Here is a 22,031-nt window from a genome sequence, read left to right on the forward strand (position 1 = left end):
AACTTCGCTCTCCCTGGACGGATCCTCACCAAACTTTGCAAAAAAAGTAGTTGGGTCACTCTGAATTTTTTTGCAAAGTTTGGTGAGGATTCGTCCAGGGGGGGGCAAAGTTATAGGGGGGGGTCCCAAAACTTTTTTTTTCCCCATAGACATAATGGGAAAAAACTTTGCGCACGGCTACAGCCCGAACCGCTGGACGGATTTACACCAAATTTGTGGCAGGAGCGGCGGCCTGGTCCCAAAAGCGTGCTTTTGTAAATTTGGTGTAAATCCGTCCAGTAGTTTCTTTAAAAATGACCAAAATGTAAGGCAAAAAAATTAGTGATATCTGCCTTCGCTTCGCGGACGGACTTCCCTGTTCGCTCCGCGGACAGCACCCCGATTGGCCCGTGGGCTTGCGTCATGTCCGCGGACATGCGACATGTTCGCTGATTGGACGGCGAGGGGCGTGGAGCGCGTCAGATTTTCTGTGGCGCCCGCCATCTTGTATTCGCAGTCGACCGCGTACAGCGCAGTGAAACGTGGATAAAAAATTGTATTTAGTGCCGTGTGTTGGTGTGTAAGAGTGTTTGGGGAGGGTGGGGGAGTATGAGATAGGTTCAATGCTTTGTTTTTTTATGTGCTAGACCTTTTTGTTGCGTTCGATTTGTCCGTGGAGAACACGGCTGTTCTGACATTTTGTAAATAAACTAAATGGTGGGGTGTTTAGAGGACGGAGTATGTGTCATTTTTGTTCGCAAGGAAGGTAAAAATGAGCTATGAACACTCGCGGCGCACTTAATTGTTCGTAAATACACAAACTGGGGGTGTCCTCAGTATTGTAATCTGTCTAGTTGAATGTGTTCTAAGAACACTCGCAGTGTCCCGAAATGGTTGCAATTACACAAAATGGGGGTGTTATGAGAACGTTTTTTGTATTGTTCGTTGTCAGGGTGAAAGTGTTTTAAGAGCACTCCTTTTGTCCGCTAATAGTACAATTTCCTAGGGGCGTCAAGCGACTTTTTGTCCACTAAAGAAATGATTAATCCAGCTGGTGTGCGTCGACATTATGTGATAAACGTATGACTGGCGCTATTGACCTGGGTGACTTGCTTTTGCGACACTAAATCATATCTCCCGCCACTAAGCCTGATATTATCAAAGCATTCATATTCCCCGCCTCTCTCCGTGACGTTACAGGGTGCGTCATGAAACGCGCCCAGTCGTCTGCAGTAGTACGCGACTTTACACAGAACCCGGAAGACAACACACATTATGTCACAACACAGCGCGCCACAATTCAGAATATGAAACTGTGATTTAAAAGCAAAGAGCAAGATTGTAAATGTTGTAAAGTACATTTATTTGACATCAAATGTTTAGAGAATATTCAGCAATTTGCATTTGTCTTTGTTGTCGATCCGCAAAAGTTCATGTTGAGACACGCGATGTTCCTTTGCGGTACAGAGAGTGTTAGATCAGGTTACAACTCAGTGCGTCACAATTCGGAATATGAAACTGTGGTTTAAAAGTAAACAGCAGGATTGTACACTTGGTAAAGTACATTTATTTCACATGAAATGTTTAGTGAATATTCAGCGATTTGCTATTGTCTGTGCTGTCGATCAGCAAAAGTTTATTTGGAGCCGCGCGTTGCTCCTTTGTGGTAGACAGGCTGTTGGTTTATGATAAAAGCAGTAAATGGTCTCTCTGATAATCGGAAGGTTGCTCCAACAACGAGCCATTAGACCGCCGTATTGGTTGGAATGTTGTTTGTAGCCGCTAGTACTGCGTAAGGGCATATTGGTCCTTGGCGATTGTCCCATAAAATGGTGAGGGTCATGAAGTTGCATATTTGGACTTGCACCTGGCAGTTGAAGACCCCATCCGCTGGAGTCTGTAAATCGTGACACAGACAAAACAGGGCCACGTACCTGTTTTAAAAAACATAAATTAGTCTCACCAGCCGATCTTCATTAAAAATCATCATTTCATTTATTAGGGCGTGAAACTATTTGCTATCGAGGATAGTGCAACAGAGTATGTTAATAATAAAAAAATAATATGTTCCCATTCATATAGCGCTAAGAAATGTGAGGTATCTAGGCGGTGCTTATTATTAACCACGCTGTGTGGTCCTCATTTATCGACTACGGAAGGATGAAAGGCTGAGTTTGGGCTTGCCTGGATTCGAACTTGCGTTAGCAAGCTGTGCACGGATGTCAAAGCGAGCGCTGTACTCGGTGTGCCACTTGACAGGCTACAGTAAAGTGGCACAGCGAGTAGAGCATTTGACCGCCTATAGACCGGTTAAATTATTTCTATTAACCCACCCTGTGTCGTCTGCCTTTTTCAGAGCCCTCTAAACGACAGGGGATCAATTCGGCGGTGATAGTACGAAGTAGAAAACATTATGCCACTTTCAACGAACAAGTTCAACTTCAGCGGTCTTTAATTCTGCGCTATTGTAATTATATTTAGTATAAAGTAATGTAAAGGGTTACTTACAGTACAATTGCAATTTCCATTGTCTACGAGTGGTGCAGTCCGAAAATACGACTCCGCGTGTGCCAACGATCTTTCGCATATTGATATAATATGTAAAAGTGGTTTCGTTTCAGAAATTTCATCTTTATCTTCTCTTACGTTTTAGCCACACTCCTTCAAGAGAAGTCTTTCATCACAATCTCTGTCTGTCAAGGTCAAAACACAATACAACCTTATAGTCCGCTTCGTGAGCCTCTCCGGGGCCCGAGCAAAAAATGAAGCAGCTTACCTTCACTGTGAACGAGCATAAATTCTTACTTTGCAACATTCTGTGTAAAGCCATCTGTAGAAGTTGGTTGTTGCAAGCCATGTTTGTGTATTGTTTGCGTGATATTAAAAAAAGTTTGTTTAAAGGACGTTATGGTCCTAAGTACAGCCGAAAACCCCCTGAAAATAAGAAGTTATGGTAAGGTATGTAAAATAACTCGCGCCAACACCATGCACTGCTAAGACTAACACCCAGGACATCGAAGATGACATCGCAAATGTCATTGATGACATAACTGATGACATCACATGTGTATGTACTTTTCATGGAATTTGTGTACTAGGGATTTTCATTATAATGTTCCGAAAAAAGTGTCAAGGATATTGCAATAAATATCATACCGTTATTAGTGCTTTGCACAATGCATTTATATCAATAAATAGCATTGTATTCTGGAATTCTTTGTGGTATACTGAGCTGCTAATGGAGAAAGATAGCATTGTGTGCAGAGTACAAGATAAAAGTATAATATTTATAATGTTAATATGTAGAATAATGAAACGATAATTGTCCTGAAATGTTGGAAAATTCACAAAATGGGGGTGTTCTGAGGACGTTATTCGTATTGTGTGATTGCTTAGCTGTATGCAATGAGGGAATGGTACAGAGAGTAAAGTGGACGCCGTCCGCGGACACCGCGGCTGTTCGTGGACAGGGCGTGGTAAATCCGGGTTTTTCCAGGAAATCCAACATGGAAAGAAGACTGTACGGATCAGCCAATCAGATGTCGAGGTTGTGGATTTGTGTTGAAAGAGACTGTGTGTGGTGAAGATGGCAGAAGTGGAGAAAGTCAGGGTGTTGGTGCTTGGAGATATGTTTGTGTATGGTTTACAGCAGTACGCTGAATGCAGGCATGTTGCAAACAACTTTGATGTCAAAGGAGTGGAGGTGGTGTGGAGCACTGTGCCTGATTGCAATGTACAGGGAATTGTACAAGTTTGTGCGGATATGGCCACGATGAACAGTCCGCATGTGGTAGTTTTGCACTATGGTGCTTTCCATTTGGGCAACGTCAGTGCCCCTACTTTGTTGGCTGATTTGGAATGCTTGGTTCAAGCCGTAGTGAAGATCCTTCCAAATGCGAAAGTAATTTTTTCCGGATTACTACCTAGGGCAATATGGGACAATAGTTCAGTTTTTTGTCCTCAGCAAAACATTGCTAGGAGTGTCATCAACCGAGGCATGTGTGTTTTCATGCTTAGAGCTGGTATGTTCTTCTGTAACAATGAGAATATTGATGCCAGTAATGCTGTTCATTTTAAGGAAGATGGCATTTCTTTATCTTTTACCGGAAATGCCTTTTTATTTTGGAATGTAAGGGTTGCTTTGGAGAAGGTTATGTGAAGATTTTAGGAGTAAAGTAAGAAAAAAAACAAGAAAAAAAATATAAAAAAACAGGTGTTTGTCAAGCATCTGAAAAATAAAAGCGGCTCTTTTCAGAGCCAACTTTAAAGGGGAAATGGGGCACACTATTTAAATTTACAATCATCACGCTCAGATTTTCGATGTGTCCGCGGACATGGCGGTAGTCCACCGACATGAAAATCACTACGAGGGGGTTAGTATGTTCTATGTTACATGTCAGGGATATTATGGTTAAGTTGTGTTAATAAAAACCTATGAAATTCAGTGAAAAAAACTTTGTTACAGGGACGTTATGGTTAAGTTGTGCTACTAAAAACCTATGAAATTAAGTGAAAAAAACTTTGTTAAAGGGACGTTATGGTTAAGTTGCGCTACTAAAAACCTATGAAATTCACTGAAAAAACTTTGTTAAAGGGACGTTATGGTAAAGTTGCGCTACTAAAAACCTATGAAATTCAGTGAAAAAACTTTGTCAAAGGAACGTTATGGTTCCAAGTAAAACCGAAAAACCCTTGAAATTCGCCAGTTATGGTAAGCTAAACAACCATAACTCACGCCACCACCGTGCACTGCTAAGACTAACACCCAGGACATCAAAGATGACATCACAAATGTCATTGATGACATCACTGATGACATCACATGTGTATGTACTTTTCATGAAATATGTGTACAAGGGATTCTTATTATAATGTTGCGAAACAAGTGTCAAAGATCATTGCAATAAATATCATACCCTAATTAGTGCATTGAACGATGAATTGATATAAATAGCATTCTATTATGGGGTTCTATCTATTATACTAAGCTACTGATACAGAAACATAACATGGTGTGCAGTGTACAAGATGAAGGTATAATATTCGTAATGTTAATATGTTGAGTAATGAAATGATAATTGTTTTCTTAATAGATTTTTGTGTACTGTGAAATATGTAATACGTAGCTAATAAAACATTACTATAGACAAAACACAAAGACACAAGAACACATACCAATATGGGTATATAGAGGGAAAGTGAAGTTAGCAAAAAAGCACAAGTAGTAGCAGAAACAATTCATAACCTAACTGATTATTTTTATGCAAATAAATGATTGCTGTTTCAAAGCTGCTATTTACCCTATGTATATGTATCACTTGATGTGATTGGACCCTAAGGAAAGTAGTGTGAGTACAATGTAAACAAATATGACCGTATACAGGGAAAGTAAAGCCATAAAAAAACAACAGAACTATCAGAAAGTGCTCATAAGTCTATTGATTATCTTTATGCACAAAAAGGATTGCTGTCTTTCAAGCTTGTGTCTTCCCGTATGTATATGTTTCATATGATGTGACTGGACTCTAACAGAATTACTGTAATAACCTACTTGAAGGATACGTCTACAAATAAAATAAAATGTTTAGTTTCTGACTGTTACTGAAGAAAACCATGTGGCCTAGATATGTCAGCAAAAGAAAAAAGAGTGAGGCAGACATGTGATGTCATCAGTGATGTCATCAATGACATTTGTGATGTCATCTTTGATGTCCTGGGTGTTAGTCTTAGCAGTGCATGGTGGTGGCGCGAGTTATGGTTGCTTAGCTTACCATAACTGGCGAATTTCAAGGGTTTTTCGGTTTTACTTGGAACCATAACGTTCCTTTGACAACGTTTTTTCACTGAATTTCATAGGTTTTTAGTAGCGCAACTTTACCATAACGTCCCTTTAACAAAGTTTTTTCAGTGAATTTCATAGGTTTTTAGTAGCGCAACTTAACCATAACGTCCCTTTAACAATGTTTTTTTCACTTAATATATATATATATATATGTATATATATATATATATATATAGAGCTAAACTCACCCGAAGGCCTCAGAGCACTGACAAACAGATGGAGAAAATGCATGACATAATATATAACAGGACAAAGAACAAAAACCTGAATCAAAAACAGGCCGAACTATTGGATCATGCTACTAGCAAAGAAAAAGAATGGGAACAAAATAATTCCAGTGATCATAAAATCATGAGGCATACATTCACAACTGAGGTCCGACAAGGGAGTCTAGGTCCTAGACCAGGTCAAGTAAAAATTTTAAAATGGATGGGCCATTGGGAATATCACAAAGAATGCTCAAGAAATGTGGGAGATTAGTACCACCACACTCCACAAGGACCGTCTCTATTGTTCAGGGAGAACCAGCTGTCAATTTCAACCACATGCAGACTCATAAATGCAGACTCATAAAGTCAAATGTTCTAAAGACCCCTGGCCCAGTCATCGATCTTAGCCAAACCAGCACTTTATTTCTAAGGGCCTCCTAAGGTTCATGCCCTGTGGGCTGTCTCAGCATCGGTGATTACTAAGTTTCTTCTGTCCATGCCAAAACCACTCAGTGACGTGTCCAGTGTCACAGGCATATAGTCCTTACTCCCTCACAACCTCTTAGAAAAACAAAGTTTTTGTTTGGAGTGACTCATCGGCTAGCACAAGCAGTGTTGAAATCAAGGCGAAGGCATCAGACATCACCTTCGGCGTGTTGACAGATTTATCTTCCAGGAGATTAACCTCACTTAAAGTTGTCTGACAAGACTTGTCCACGGTACCTGAAACATTCATGTCCCTATGATCTTTCAGTGGTTGCATAGTAACCTCGATTCCAACTGATTTCAAAGGTAACTGATTGGTTTGACAAATTTGATCAGCCTTTTCCGGCCGAACCTATAATGTGCATTTATCTGCTCATACATAGACATCTGCAAAATGAGTACATTGATTAAGATAGCGTATAATATTTTCCTTCACACGAAGCCATTGCCCAGGGCTGATTCCCTCAATTTGCTTGTCATCCAATCTCACATGGTCTGTGGGAGGTTGTAGAGAGGATTCCGAAGCAACTTTCTCCATTCTGTTCGATGGAGATTGTAAGAACATAGATATAGATGCACCCATTGTTTCCAGGCCCACACTTGGCAAAGGTGAAACCGTGCTCCAACTGGGTTCATCCTCTTGTCGGAGAAGCCAGCTCCATGGTCCTGAAGATGCTGTCTCCTCCACGCGCTCCGTGCCAGGACTACAGACAACGGATTCCTCTTGGACATTGGAGAAGTAGGTGGAATACTATACTCCATGGTGGCCAAACTCCCAGAAATAGGTATTTCTTGGAGAGAACCCTTTCTTGACTCTAAACCCCCATTTATAAACTCGAGAGGTGGGGAGGCTAATTCAGCTGCAAGCTCCAATGTCATCATTCTTTAAATATAAGCTCTAGTTACAGGCATGTTAAATTCACAGTATAAACCACGCAGGCGATGTACCCTCCCAATATGCAGGTACAACCTACTTACTGCTCAGGGATGGCAACTACCACAGGAATGTACACACCACTCCACAGGGCTCCACCCCATTAACCTCCTCAAAGCACACCAATGACTCCTATAAAACCCTGCCTCCAGAGATCCCAGTTGCTATGTATCCACACCAACCACACCAGCACAAACACGTCACGGTGCCCTCAACAGGGAAATAAATCCCAGAACAGGGCGGTTTTAAATATCGAGTCTCCTCGACTAAGACAGAGTTGTCATTGTCAAACAGACACCCATTAGGCGAACGAAGGACACTAACCCCGAGACCTACTTTCCAGGGTGACGTTTCAGGTGACAGCATCCAGGGACCAGAGACCCGGCAGCAGCTCCCTCTGGGTGCAATCCTCAGCCTGTTCTTCCATGCCATGTTGGAACGCCAAAACAAATATCCCCTGCTGAGAAATTGCACTAGAGGAATGGACCTTCAGATGAGGGAGCCATCAAGCTGCACTGACAAAGGCCAGTCGCCTCTGACAGCCACTGGCATTGTGAGTTGTGTTTGCGTGCATGTATTTTTAAGTAAGCAGTCAAGCTTCTATGAGTTTTTCTATAATGAATGATATATGTCCACTTATGTAATGCCCCCAGTGACTGTTCCATTTACTTCCCTCCACAACCTGCTCAGAATGTCCTTCAAACCCATCCTATTGTAAGAAACTCCCTGCTTCCCGTTAAATCTGATTTCTTATCTATTGCACGTTGTTTTGTGATCAACAAAAACATTGTTCCCTATATATATATATATATATATATATATATATATATATATATATATATATATATAAAAACTGGACAACAACGCTGAAGCAAGCGCTGGGGATTTACACTCAAAGTAGGCTCCCTGTGTCAGGCAGATAAATAAAATTGCCAAAAATTGCTTCTTAAAAACAATTCCAGTTTATTAGGGCGTCACAAAGGACTGAATAAAAGTGAAAAAACGACACGTTTCACAAACTCCTGGTTTCTTTTTCACGTATATGTAGGTTCCTTAAAAACACATACCTCACTAAGCGGCTGCTTTGCAAATGTAAAGCAAATACAGGTTAAACAGACGTCTAGCGCACTGAGCGCTTCCTGTTGTTTAAAGAACTACATTGCAGTATAGATTGCTCTCCAAGTGTATAGCCTTCACTAATCTCTAAGCACTACATTCTACTAACAGGCCTTGTCTGGCCTATGCTAGTTAACTATATGAGGCGAATTCTGGCATGTAATGGTATCTCATATGTTGCTTATGTGCTGATTTTCCCATGTTACTTGATGCCTCCAGCCAATGCAAACCCTCATTGAAAGCATAAGGTGTGCCCTCTAAACAGCCCTTGATTCTCCTAAAACCTCATACAGAGAAAGCTTTCACAAAGGCACAGATCAGGGTACTTTGGATCTGTGCAGCTTCATTAACACACAGCTCTGCTATCTCACCTTTTACCTCTCCTCCTTTCCAAAACCCAACCACTCTCTTCCACATCCTCCAGAGCACCTGGACACCATGCAAATTGCAAATGGCAGTGATTCATGGAAAACATCTTAATAAATAACACAATATGACATTTGAAATTATTAAGTTTAAGTTTCCAGCGGAATCATTGTTGCAATTAAAAAAGGAACAAATATGTTTTTAATTCCATTAATTATGATATAGTACAACATGTTTACAGCTTCACCCCTTTTTCAAGCACTGAAATGCAGATTAAAGTTGATAGCTATTACTTAATAGATATTTCTAAACTTGTACACACTTCTATACAACAAGACACCCTAAAAAGGCGTACCTCAATTCTATCTCAGTAACTTCAGATAAATATATTTGTGTCCAATTGATCAACATGCAATTTGTGATTTTGTGAATAGATAAATTCATCCGAAAAAAAGACCTACTTAAGATTCTTTTTATAGCAGCTGAATTGTCAAAGATAGTCAATCTGAAATGAGGATTGCATTGCCCTCCATTTCAGAAATTATGTTCAAGCTTGGGTATGTCTCAAACTTCATGAAGACACTTTATGAGTTCCCTTAACTGCTATATTTCATTCTTTCTATACTGTTAATTCAATTTAAATATGTCCATTTGAATAATTGAAAGCACATTTTTCATATTTCATTTAAATTATACCTTAACTTGGAGAAAGAAATGTTAAATAATCCTTACATAGTTTTCCGCTTCATTTACAAAAAAGCTACTCCACGTCCTTCTATCGAACTATTTCATTCAGACTACGCACTTAAATTGAGAGCAATTTTGAGTGACGTTTTTATATTCATTGTCTTCATGTCATTTCGCCACGCTATTTAAAGTGCTTACGTTACAGTATTTGCGTGAAATGTTTACCACTAGTTCAATACATTAGTAAACCAAATTTTATATTATTTGTGGGTTAATTCTTTTCTAAGAAACGCATTTTAAAAAATAAATATTGAACTTTTTTAAACCTAAATGACTGAACCGATTATTTCTGAACTTTATAACAGCGAAAACAATTTAAATAAAGACAATATCCTGCTTTTTGTGAGTGTAAATATATATCTACATCTTTAGGAATTAAACGATCTTCCCATCTCAGCTAATCAACACTTTGGCATAGGGAGGTAGGGTGGGCATCACGATAGTACAATGCCACTGGAGGAGAAGGTTCCTGTGGGATATGATGTTTCACCTGCATAAAACAAGTGAAAAAGAGTGACTAAGAGAGACAGGAAACAGTGCAATGGAGGGGAAGGGTAATAGCATGGAACATTGCTAATCTTGTTGACATGTTGACTGTTATGTGGGTGATATTAAGGTTTTGTGATCACAATCACTTGGCCCACAGGTCTTAATGTGGCATTGTTCATCAAGATATGGTAGAAGGCAACACTTGTCAGCTTCATCCTAGCCCGTTTAATGGGAGGCTTGAAAGTGATAGCTTTTGATGTTACATGTTCAATTGCTACACCAAGCACAGACACATGTTGAGTTATCTGATATCTAAGAATCCAAATGTTGCATTGCTGCAATAAACATGGCTTCAGGTGGCCCAGTGTTATGAAGTTCCTTAACTGAATTTAGGACCTGGCAGGAGGTTTCAGAATTGGCCCGGTACTGTCCCAAGCCAGTGGACACTGGGCACAGAGGAGGTATAAGAGGGTTCCCAAGACCACCCTTGCTGAGTCTCCGGCTGAAGGCAGGGTATACACATAGTGAGAACCCCGCCCACATCAACCATATACGTCTGCTTGGGAGAGCTCAAGGGAGCTAATACAACCCAAAACCAGACCTAAAACCATCAACATAGAAAAAAGCTAAATGTCTCTTTAATGGTAATCATTTTCAGACACTTGACACCAATTCATTAGTGATTTCATTCATGTGAAAGCCCAGACAGCTGAAAAGGAAGTAATTTCTTGAAAATGTAAGTACACATATTGAATACAGGAGCTCTGCAGATATAATAAAATTACAGTTCATTGCTTCCTCAAGCAAAGAAAGAAAGCCACAGGAAAAGAGTTACCGAACCATTGTTCCCCTACAAACATTTACAAATACCATGTACAATGTTTCAGTTTCTTTAAACAGGCAGTGTCTACTGAAAGAAAAGGGTTCTTTTCACTTACCAGAGGATTCATCGGCTTCCCGTTCATATGCTCCAGCTAAATGCAGGCTGAACCAGGGACGGTCACAGGGGGGAACTGTAATCCAAGATGGCGGCAGGCACTAAACTAGACAAGAGTCAGCCTTCTTGCTCTCCACATCACCCAGGTCACATTAACCAATACGGCTGAGCCTAGTCCAGGATCACAAAGGTTTAGACCCTCACCAAGAGTCCCAAAGAGGGCGTGAGGGAGATCACTGTCCATAAGTCAAACATTCCATTCTGGCAGTGTGAGTTGTGAGAGAGAAGATTCTTGCAGAGCATGGAGAGGAGAGAGGGGACATAGATTGTGTTTGGAGTTTGAAAGGTGATAATCAGCAGGGGAAGGAGAAGCCAAGGAGAACATGGAGGCTGGAGGGTGAACATCAGTAGAGGAAGCAGAAGGTAAAGGTCAAGTGTACCGTGGAGGGAGGGCTCCAACTAAGGCTCTGTTAGCAGAGTGCGTGTGCTTTGGGAAGCGGGCAAAGGATAATAGGGAATAAGCCTGGGAAAAACTATACCGACATAAACCAAAATTCCTGAATATTGCAGTTTTGACGAATCAATATGTTCTGAACATTATTAAGGGTTTTGATAAAGTTTGGCATGTGTTTCACACTAAAATAGTATATATGAGGCCTACATAGTTTGATTTCAAGATCAATCTTGTTCTTTAGACTTAGAGACGCAATGCTACTAGAATAGTTTAGGGAATGTGCATTAGCTAGGATAGAGCTAGAACATAAATAGGTTTGAGTTTAGGGGAAGGTAGAAAATAAAAATAGGCCTTAGGTGAGAGACACATAGAAAATTAAAATAAGACTTATTTGAGGGGCAGGAAGGAGAATGAAATAGAATTTAGCAAATCAACAGGTAGGAAACTGATATTGGATAGGCCATGTTTTTGTCACTACTGCAGAATTTACAGTATCCTACTGACCACCATGCATTACATAAATGCACCATTGAAATGACTTGTCAGTGTGAAGGGAGTCAAGGTATTAGATTACAGTCTGTGGCTGTACGTGACTACATTTTACTTGGGTGGGCATATCAAATACTATTTGGGGAGAACATGTTTTACATTTTATGGGCTGCAGGGAGAAGATTGTATTCAGTACCTGTAATTGAGTGTGACCTCTTTTGGTGGCTATTACATGTAGCAGGTAGTAGTTACATAGACAAAGTCTCATACTTCTTGATCGGCAGGAGGAAATTCTATTCAGTGGCTATATATTACTGCTCCATCTTTTTGGCGACCATGAACAGCTTCTCACAAAGCTGCCAAGTTGCAAATAAGGAAACATATGATTCCTATTAGGCAATAGGGTGCATTCAGTGTCTAAAACATAATGCATCATCTTTTTGTGGCACTGCCAAATAATAATTGCACAGAAAATGTTTTGCATTCTTGGTTGGCAAGACGAGATTATATTTAGTGTCTATAATGGAGTGCATTGTCATTCAGTGGCCAATTCTTCTTAACCCAGAGGTGATTAAATTCAGTGGCAATTTGTGACTGCACATAAGATTCATACCCAGAGCAAATACTAGTTTCAAGTTGCAGAGAACAATCTCATAATTCTTGGTATCCAGGAGGAGGTTATATTCTGTGGCTGTAGGTGATCACATCATTTGTATTTTTTTGTATTTTGTTTATTTGTAGAGCGCGCCTTGCCCAAGGGCATCTGGGTGCATATCTTCAGGTTACACAGAAAGGTAAATATTACAAACAAAGAAAATACAGAGTACAGTAGGATTTCAAAGTATGTATAGAAAAAAATTAATAAATCCCAAAAATGCGACTTGGACATTCTTGGGATTCAACCCATTTACTTTTTGCATCAGGTATATTTTGACTGGGAACTGGAGTGCGCTCCTTGCCTTCCTCCCTTTTTCACATAATGATATGGGAGTGCCAGGCTCCAGAGGCAGCAGCACCAGGGTTATTGTGCCCCACTTTGGAGAGCCATAATGATGGTTTTCCCCCACCCTCCCAATTTTGGGAAAGAAGTGTGCTCCAGGAGTGGTGTCGTTCCTGGTCACCTGAATTGAAAAAATGTTCTCACTACAGCTACCAGAATCCTTAGAGACTGAAACAGCAACTAAATTGGTAACACCTGAAAAGAAACACAGCCTCCCTGATGATTGTTTGTGACAAGAAAGCGCTTGGAGGAGAAGAACTAAAGAGCAACTGAATGGCAGCACTTGGAATTTAACCCTGTTAATACTTGCAACTGAACTGCAGCAGTTGGGATTCAACCCTGTTAATACTTGGACATTCTTGGGATTCAACCCATAAATATTTTGCATCAGGTATATTTTGACTGGGAACAGGAGGGCTCGCCTTGCCTGCCTCATTTTTTCATGTGTAAGTGCAAGCGTTTTCAAGGAGATTCTTTGAGCAACAAGGAGCCAATGTAGATTGCGTCTGTGATCAGAAATATGCTGATTTCTAGGGATATTCAGAGCAGCTCTAATAGCATTATTCTGTGTGAGCTGTAGTTTATATAGGTTGAATTGGCTAGTTACTAAATACAAGGCACTACAATAGTCAATCTTAGACTTGACAAGGGTTCTGGCCAGGGTAGTGCTATTGGCAGCGGTGAAGAAGGGTCTGCACGCTGTGGTAAGTTTGCAGGCATAAGCAGATGCTGAGCTGACAGCGTTAGTTTGTCTAGACAGAGATAGTGAGGAATCAAGATAAATTCCTAAGGTTTTGGTATCCTTGGAGACCTTGATGGCGTTGCCGTCAATGATGAATGACCTGAAGGAAGGGTCAAGTTTGCTAAGACGTTGGTGGGATCCTAAGATAAGGAGTTCCATCTTGTCATCATTGAGGCAAAGTTCGTGTTGAGCCATCCACGCCTGTACAACAGTGTAGATATAATTCAGGGATTTGGTGTTTGCTCCATGGTCACCCGTGATAGGTATGAGCATCTGGGTGTCATCAGCGTAATTAGTATACGTGACGCCCAGATAGTTAAGGATATCAAAAAGTGGTTTAGTAAACACATTATAAAGTGTCAGTGATACACACAAACCTAGGGGAACACTGCAGTGAATGGGGGAAGGCTCTGCAGATGCTGAGGGGGAGAATACCCGCATAGATCTGTTATCTAAAAAGGATCTAATCCAGGCAGTGGCAGAGCCTGAAAAGTAGGCAGCTGATTTGAGGTGCTGACAAAGAATTTGGTGGTTGACCAAATCAAAGGCTGCTGAGAGATCCAATAGGAGTAGCAAGGCTAGCTTCCCATTGTCTTTCAGAACCTCAATCTGAGTTTTTAGGTCAATGAAGGCAGTTTCTGTCCCGTGCCTAGGACGGAAACCAAATTGCCTAAGGCCAAGGAGTTTGTTAGCTTCCAGGTAGTTCCGGGTCTGCAAATAGGCAGCTCGGTCCAATATTTTGAGCATGAAAGGCACCGTGGTGATGGGCCTATAGTTTGTTGGTATACTGGGATCAAGTGATGGTTTTTTGAGCAAGGGGATGACCCATGCATCCTTTAGGTTGTTCAGGACAATGCCTGATTTGAAGGAGGCATTTATAAAAGTGGTAATGAACGGGGCTAAATTGTGTGAAGCCTCTTTGATGATAGGGGCTGGGCATGAATCACCATGGCAGTTGGAAAGATTTAGCTTGTTGATGATACTTTCAACATCAGCGGTGGTCAGTGGAGAGAAGCTGAATAATTTATGAGTGGGGGGTGGCCTGAGTATTAGAGCTGGTGAGGGGATTCGGTTGCTGGCCTAACTGCAAGGAGTTTTGCCTCATATTAGAGTGCTTTTTGTATGTTTGAGCACCATGTGCTATCTTTGGTGCAAGAATCAGGTGGGGCTGCAGGGGATTCTAGTTCTTTCAGAATCTTGAACGATTCTTTGGTATTAGAGTCCGCTTGTCTAATACTCAAGTTGTATGTATCTTTTTTAGCTTGGAAGATGGCCTCTTTGTAGTTCAGGGATGCTATGACAAGGCTGTCCTTGTGGGCATCAGAAGGTTGACTTTTCCATCGAGATTCAGCAGTACGTTTTTCTTTACGTAGCACTCTCAAGTGTGGAGTAAACCAAGAGTTGAGATGTGCATGTGGTTTAGATTTCCAGAGTTTAATTGGGGCAATGGAGTTAAGTGCTGTGAGTATGGCATGGTTGTAAGTGCCGATTAGTGCAGTGGGGTCCGAGCAGGATGGGGCAGGAATGATTGGGGGCAGTAGTTTAACACAGGTGATGTCCCTTTTGTTTCTGGTTTGCAAAGTGGGGGCGGTGGGTGGTTTGTTACGTTGGTTAGCTTTTATATTAAAGGTAATAATATGATGGTCTGACCATGCGCAAGGTGAATTAGACTGTAGCTGATGTTGCAATTAGTGTCAAGTAACCAGTCAAGTGTCCTCCCTTTGGTGTGGGTGGGTTCGAGTATGTGGTGTGTGAAACCTAGCTCTGTTAGCGAATTGGCAATGTCAGGTGCAGTACAGTCATTAGGGTCTTGGAGGCCCAGATTGAAGTCCCTTAGTAGGATGATTTGCGAATTAATTTTAGATGTATCCACTAATAAGGATGTAATGTCATCCTGGAAAGTGGTGATAGGGCCAGGTGGTCTGTAGATCAAGTGTAATGTGGCAGTTTGGTTAGCTGAAATAGGAAGTTTGACTGAAAGTAGCTCCGCTGAGGGAATCTGTTGGATGGGCATCGCTCTAAGGCCAAGTGAGTTTTTATGGATAAATGCTACATCACCGCCTCTCGATTCAGAGGTGTTGCGGTCACATCTAGAGATGGAGTAGCCTGTCGGTATAGTGAGGGAGAGCAGTGGTCCGGAAACTGCATGTAGCCAAGTCTCGGTAATTGCAAGGAAGTCAAGATCTTGAGTGGTGATGAGGTCTGCAATGTCCAACGCGTGGGTAGGTGGTGACCTAGCGTTGACCAAGGCGCCTCTGATTGAGCTATCTTTGGGTAGGTTGGCTGGGGTGTCATGAGTGGATGTGGGTCGGGAGGTGGTAAGCATAGGGTGTCTTGAGCTAGGTGGTGGAGAGTTAAGAAGTGGTGCAAGGCTTCTGTATGAGGGTGGTTACACAGGGGAATCTAGAGCCCAGTCCAGTGTTTCTCAGGGACAGCTCGCAAGGTTGATTGTTGGTGGGTTTCGTGGCATAATGTTCTAACCATACGGCAGGTGAGTTTAGATAAGGATTGGAGAGAGGATGTGAGGTGCTAGGCATTGTGCTGCTGATAGGGTCATCATCATCAACATCATCTTTGTATGGCCAGGCAAAATACTTTTCACATGTTACAAATTTGTCAATAATAAATCTTACAATTCTTGTTAGGCATATACTGCATTCAGTGTCTGTAACAAAGTGTGTCATCTTTCAGGGGCCCTACCAAACACTAGTTGCAGAGACCAGGTCTTATTTTTCTTTGCAGTCAGGAGCATATTTTATTTGGTGTCTGTAACTGAATGCACTATCTTTTAGGTGACAGACCATAAACTAGCGAGCAGCTTCAGAGGAAAACTCTTACCATTCTTGGTAGACAGGGGGATATTATTTTCAGTTGTTCTATGTTTTGGTATCATATTTTATTGGCCTGACCAAATATATATTGTACGTTGCAAATAACAAATCTTACAATTATTTTGAAGCAACTGAGTGCATGTTGTAACTGAGTGTGTGTATTTTAGTGTTCATAACAAATAAGTTGGTACTTGTAGAGAAAATGTATCATTATTCTGCATAGGACTGAGAAGTATATATGGGCCTCATCACAAGTTGGGTGGTAGCCCTTAAATGCAGTGGTAATGGGGTTACCACCACATTTAAGGGCGTGTATGGCGTGTTTACCCCCAGCTCGGAGCTGGGGATAAACATGGCAGAAAAATGACGATTTTTGGTGCAATTACCATGTGGTAAAACCGCTGGTAGTAATTCCACTGGACCCAATGGGGAATAACGTTTACCGCCCAACCCGTGATCCGGCATTAATACCGCCAGACGGGTGGCCAGTAACATAAATAAAGTTGGATGGTATCCCAGTCAGGATACCGCCCAACTCGTGATGAGGCCCTATATCGAAATGTGCCAAACCAAATACTAGTTAGAAGTTGTAAAACAAAAATACATGTTTATTCTTGGTAGGCAGGAGGAGATTAAATTCAGTGGCTGTAAGTTACCCTGCCTTCTTTTAGTGGCAAGACCAAATTCTGCTGTGTGTTCTTTTGGAGCAACCCGGCTAGAGTAAGAGCTCTGATCCCAAAAGGGGAGAAGCCCCCTGGCTCCCAGCTTAGTTAAGAGTATGTACTAGCACACTTCTATGCTACAGGGAAGCTGCCAGTCACTGAAACAGAACCCAAATAACTTCTCTCTCGTCTGAACTGATTTTGAACTTGCGACAATGACTTATAATTGGATTTGGGGGCTCATAACAAATTTCCCTTCACACCTCAATTACATGGATCTAATGTACAACCCTTTCACCTGTTTAACCTTACTCAATGGTTCTGTAAGACGTCCTCATAGGTTCTCATTGATTTTAATTCGCATATTTAGAGGGATTGGAAGAGAACAGAAAGAGAAACATAATATGCCTCACATACCACTTTATTGTTAGCATTTCACTGTACCAATGTTTTAGAGCCAAGAATGACTAACACTGTAAAAAAGGGAAACATATATTTATATATAAAAAAGCCATTGTACATTCTTTTGAGAATACCACAATATTCCAACTCTCCAAGTTCACACGAAATTCAAACACATTTGTTTGCCTGCTGTATAACAAGTCTCAGTTTCGATAATCAAATCAATCTATATCAATTTCCGTTGCATGAGGCTTCAATCACATGGGCTGTTGAACACATAAAGCCCAGTCCAACAAAACATGGGGCTTGCATTTTATTCCTTCTGACAAAGACACAAAAAGCCCTGTGCAATGTTATTCTCTTGTGCTTACGGAAAATCTAAAGGCAAATCACAATGTTCAAACCTCTAAAACCTACTTTACAGCAAATCATAATATATCAAGCAATACTTTTGAAAGTATATCAGTATCATGGTTAAATGCAAAGAACAATTTTACTGCATCATCCAAAAAGAAAAGTCCAAAATTTGAGCATTAGAAAAGCCCAAATGAGGAGCACATTGTTCGGTCAAGCAAACCACTTTGCACCCTTGCTACATGGTACATGTTAATACATGCACCCTCTGACCAACTGACAGGATCTCAAAATAACTCAAAATCAGCCAGCTCCTTGTGTGAGGCTGTCGTGGCATATTTATAGGGGTATTCTGGAAAGTACCTTACCACCAAAACTGATGCCATGCATTGGGCAGACCCCTAGCTTCTTGCTAAATTTTGAGTAATGCCTCCTCTTTAGCAGGTTGTTAAATGATCAGCTCTTAGAGTCTGGTGGGAATACCAGTTCTTCTCAAGGTTCTCCAAAGCCTCCTGTCATTTTATCAGCGCAGCTCTTAGCACGGAATCACATCTTCAGTCCCAAGCGAAACACTACAATATCTATGGATGGCTTAAGGCAAGGACTCATTGTTTTTCGCTCTGTCTCCTAACGATGGATTCAAATTCACGGCCTGCTAGTACAGGGATTTAAGCATATGTGGTTATTGCATGGACCTGCTTTTAACTACATATATGAACATTTTTGCATGCACGCATGCATGAATGAAAAAGCTGTTCAAAGCTGCTAAGTGTTTCACTATAATAAATGGTTAGACATAAAGCACACTTCTTGCTAGGTGGCTTCTTTGTAATCTAGGCTAAGACAAGCCTCTAGTTTTGAGCATTAAAGCGCTTTCAGTATACTTCAGCTGTTTGAAGCACCGCGTTGCTATGCAGTATAGACTGGCCTTTTGTGTAGGCGCTATATTGAATTCAGCCCTGCCAAACTAATGCTGGTGTACTGTTATTAGGGGAATTCGGACATGAAGTGGTATCTTTATGTGCTGCTTTTACTGCGGAGGGACAGAATGGAAGAAATCCTGTTTCAATACTTGTCGCAAGTTGAAAAGTTGTGAATAATAGATCTTAGAATGCATTTTTGGAACAGACAGCATTCAGGGTCTGTGACTGAATATGTCACGCTTTAGTGGCCATGCCAAAATACAGTTTCATAGAAAAAGCCTTACAGTTTTTGGTCGGCAGGAAGAGATTTTATTCAGTGCCTTTATCTGAGTGCACTGTGATATGAAATTGCATTTATAACGCGTATGTACAAAAGTGTTTCTAGGCGTCACAAGACAAGGGAGGGAAGATACAGGGAAGACAAGCCACGCGATCTTACTTGTGACATTCAGATCGTGCAAGTGAGAACGAGAGCTGCAGGGGGAAGGGAGCGGGGGAAGTGCAAGGGAGAGGGTATGGGGAAGTGCAGTCAGGACCAGTGAGGCTTTGGGTAAGTGCGGCCATGGCGGCTCTGGGTAAGTGCAAGTCAGCAAGGGGGCTGTAGATGTTACAGATTACATCCCCCAAGTGCGCAGTAGTCCAGACGGCAGTGCAAGGAGGACTGGTCATGCAGGAGCCTGGTACCTAATTAGACGCTGAGGGTACCAAGCAACCAGTCGGTGCATCAGACAGGGACGTTAGCAGGGCAGAGAGAGAAAGAAGGCAGAGGAGAAAATGAGGGCCTGGAGCTGCTTCTGGAACTTTAGGTGGTCTGTCATGTCTGAGGGGGGCAAGGAGGCCGTTCAAGAGGGAGGTACTTACAGAGGAGAGAGATCTACCCTCCACTGTCTGTCTGGAGAAACGCCTGACCCTTAGAGAGTTGGAGGTTCGCTGAGTGAAGGGCTCGAGAAGGAAGGTACGTAGGCAGAGAGAGTTGGATGTAGTGCGGGCCGCGGTCCCAGAAAGCCTTGTGGGTGATGCTGAGGCTCTTCAACTTGATCCTTGCAGCCACCAGGAGCCAGTGGATAGATTTCAGGGCTGGAGGGATACAGCCCCTGGTCTTGAGGCCAAGGATATGTTTAGCAGCCCTGTTCTGGATTGGTTGCAGAGGGCGGAGAGTAGAGGCAGACAGATTGAGAAAGAGGCCGTTGCAGTAGTCCAGCCTGGAGAGAACCAGAGCTCTGGAGACTGTGAGATTCTGGGGTAAAGTGAGAAAAGGTAGGATACATCTGCGGAGGTGCAGCTGGAAGTGTGCCTTCTTGGCATGGTCCATGATTTGAGGAGAGAAGGAGAGAGTGAAGTTGAAGATGACACCAAGGCCTTTTGCCTCACAGGTAGGCGAGGTTAGAGGGCCCAAGCAGGGCGGCCAGAGTGAGAGAGGGAAAGTGGTTGCAGGGGTACCAATGAGAAGGATCTCTATCTTACAGGCATTAAGGCAGGGGTCGTTGGAGGAGCACCAATTCTGAATCGCGGATAGACAATCATCAATGAGCAAGGCAGGAGAAGCGGCTGAGGGATGCCTGAGGGAGAGCTGGGAGTCATCATCATATCACTGAAAGTTGGAGGAGAAGGAGGAGACCAGGTGGGCCAAAGGGGCCAGATAGACATTGAAGAGCCAGGGTGAGAGTATAGAGCCCTGGGGGACCCCCCATGTAGAGAGAGTGGTGGTGGAGAAGAAGGCCCCAAGTTGGACCTGGGAGGGTCAGTCTAAGAGCAAGGAGGTCAGCCATCCCAGAGCGTGATCCTTGATGCCCAGGTTCTTTTGATGTCGATTGATCAGGGTGCAGTGATTGACTGTGTTGAAAGCAGAGGAAAGGTAAAGAAGGATGAGGACAGAAGGGGAGCTAGTGTCAAGATTAGAGAGCAGATCTTCACAGGTGATCAGGAGAGCAGTTTCTGTGCCTCTGGCTGCTCTGACACCAGACTGATGGTCATTGAGGCAACCAACATATTCAGTGTGAAGAGTAAGCTGGGAGATGACCAACGTTTCCAGGAGTTTGCCCAGGAAAGGAGTGATAGAAATGGGGCAATAGTTTGCCTGACAGGTAGGACCGGCAGAAGGCTCTTTTAGGAGGGGGTGCACACAGGAGTGCTTGAGGAGAGAGGGGAAAGATCCAGTGGCAAAAGAGTTATTGCAGTAATCGCCCAATGCAGAGCAAGCGTGTCAATGTGGTGCTTGATGGTTCTGGAAGAGCAAAACAGCACCTGTTTAGACGAAACTTTCATAGATCAGACTTGTCTTGAAACATCATCAGGTGTCGAAAGAGAGAAGAAGGAAAAACGGAGAGGAGAAGGAGTGGTGGCCAAGGGAGGCCTGAGAGAGCTAGAGGAAGAGGAAAGTGAGAACAGGATGTCCTGAGTTTTTGTGGTGAAATGAGAGCCAGCGCCATGCAGAGGGCCTGGGAGGGGACATGAGAGGTGGAGACTGCAGTAGGATTGGCCAGTTCCGTGGGTTGTAGGTCAAAGGTTCGAAAACAAAAGGCTCGAATGCCTTTTTTTCAACACCAAAAGGACCGAAAAAAAGGGTCACATTTTTTTCATTTTGTTCATGGGGGGGTTCCCCCTAAACCCTGTTTACTTTTTATAAATAACTTTTTATTTACACTAAACTTAAAAATATATAAATAAATAAATAAATAAAATTCGACCTTTTATTTTTTCGGTCCTTTTGGATTTGAACAAAAGGTCCTTTGATCCTTTTGATTCGATCCTTTGAACGGACACCGTTCCGTGTAGATTTGAAAGAGTCTGGCCATGGTGTTACGGGTCGCATTGAAACAGGCTTGAATGTGGACTCTCTTCTTGGAGAAGGCAGAGAGTCTGTGTTGCCTTTAGAGCAGGCAGCAGGTCAGTTTGTCAGAGGATGAACCCAGAGCCCTCCACTTCCTCTCAGTCTCCCTGCACTTGCGTTTCATGGCGGTGCAGTCAAAGTCATACCACGATTTGCATTTGGAGGTAGGCTTCATACGGATTCTCATGACAGGGGCAAGGATGAGAGTATTGGAGATAGAGAGATGCAGGTTAGAGAGT

Source organism: Ambystoma mexicanum, chromosome 3p (genome assembly GCF_040938575.1).
Source record: "Ambystoma mexicanum isolate Mex_15411 chromosome 3p, UKY_AmexF1_1, whole genome shotgun sequence".
NCBI lineage: Eukaryota > Metazoa > Chordata > Amphibia > Caudata > Ambystomatidae > Ambystoma > Ambystoma mexicanum.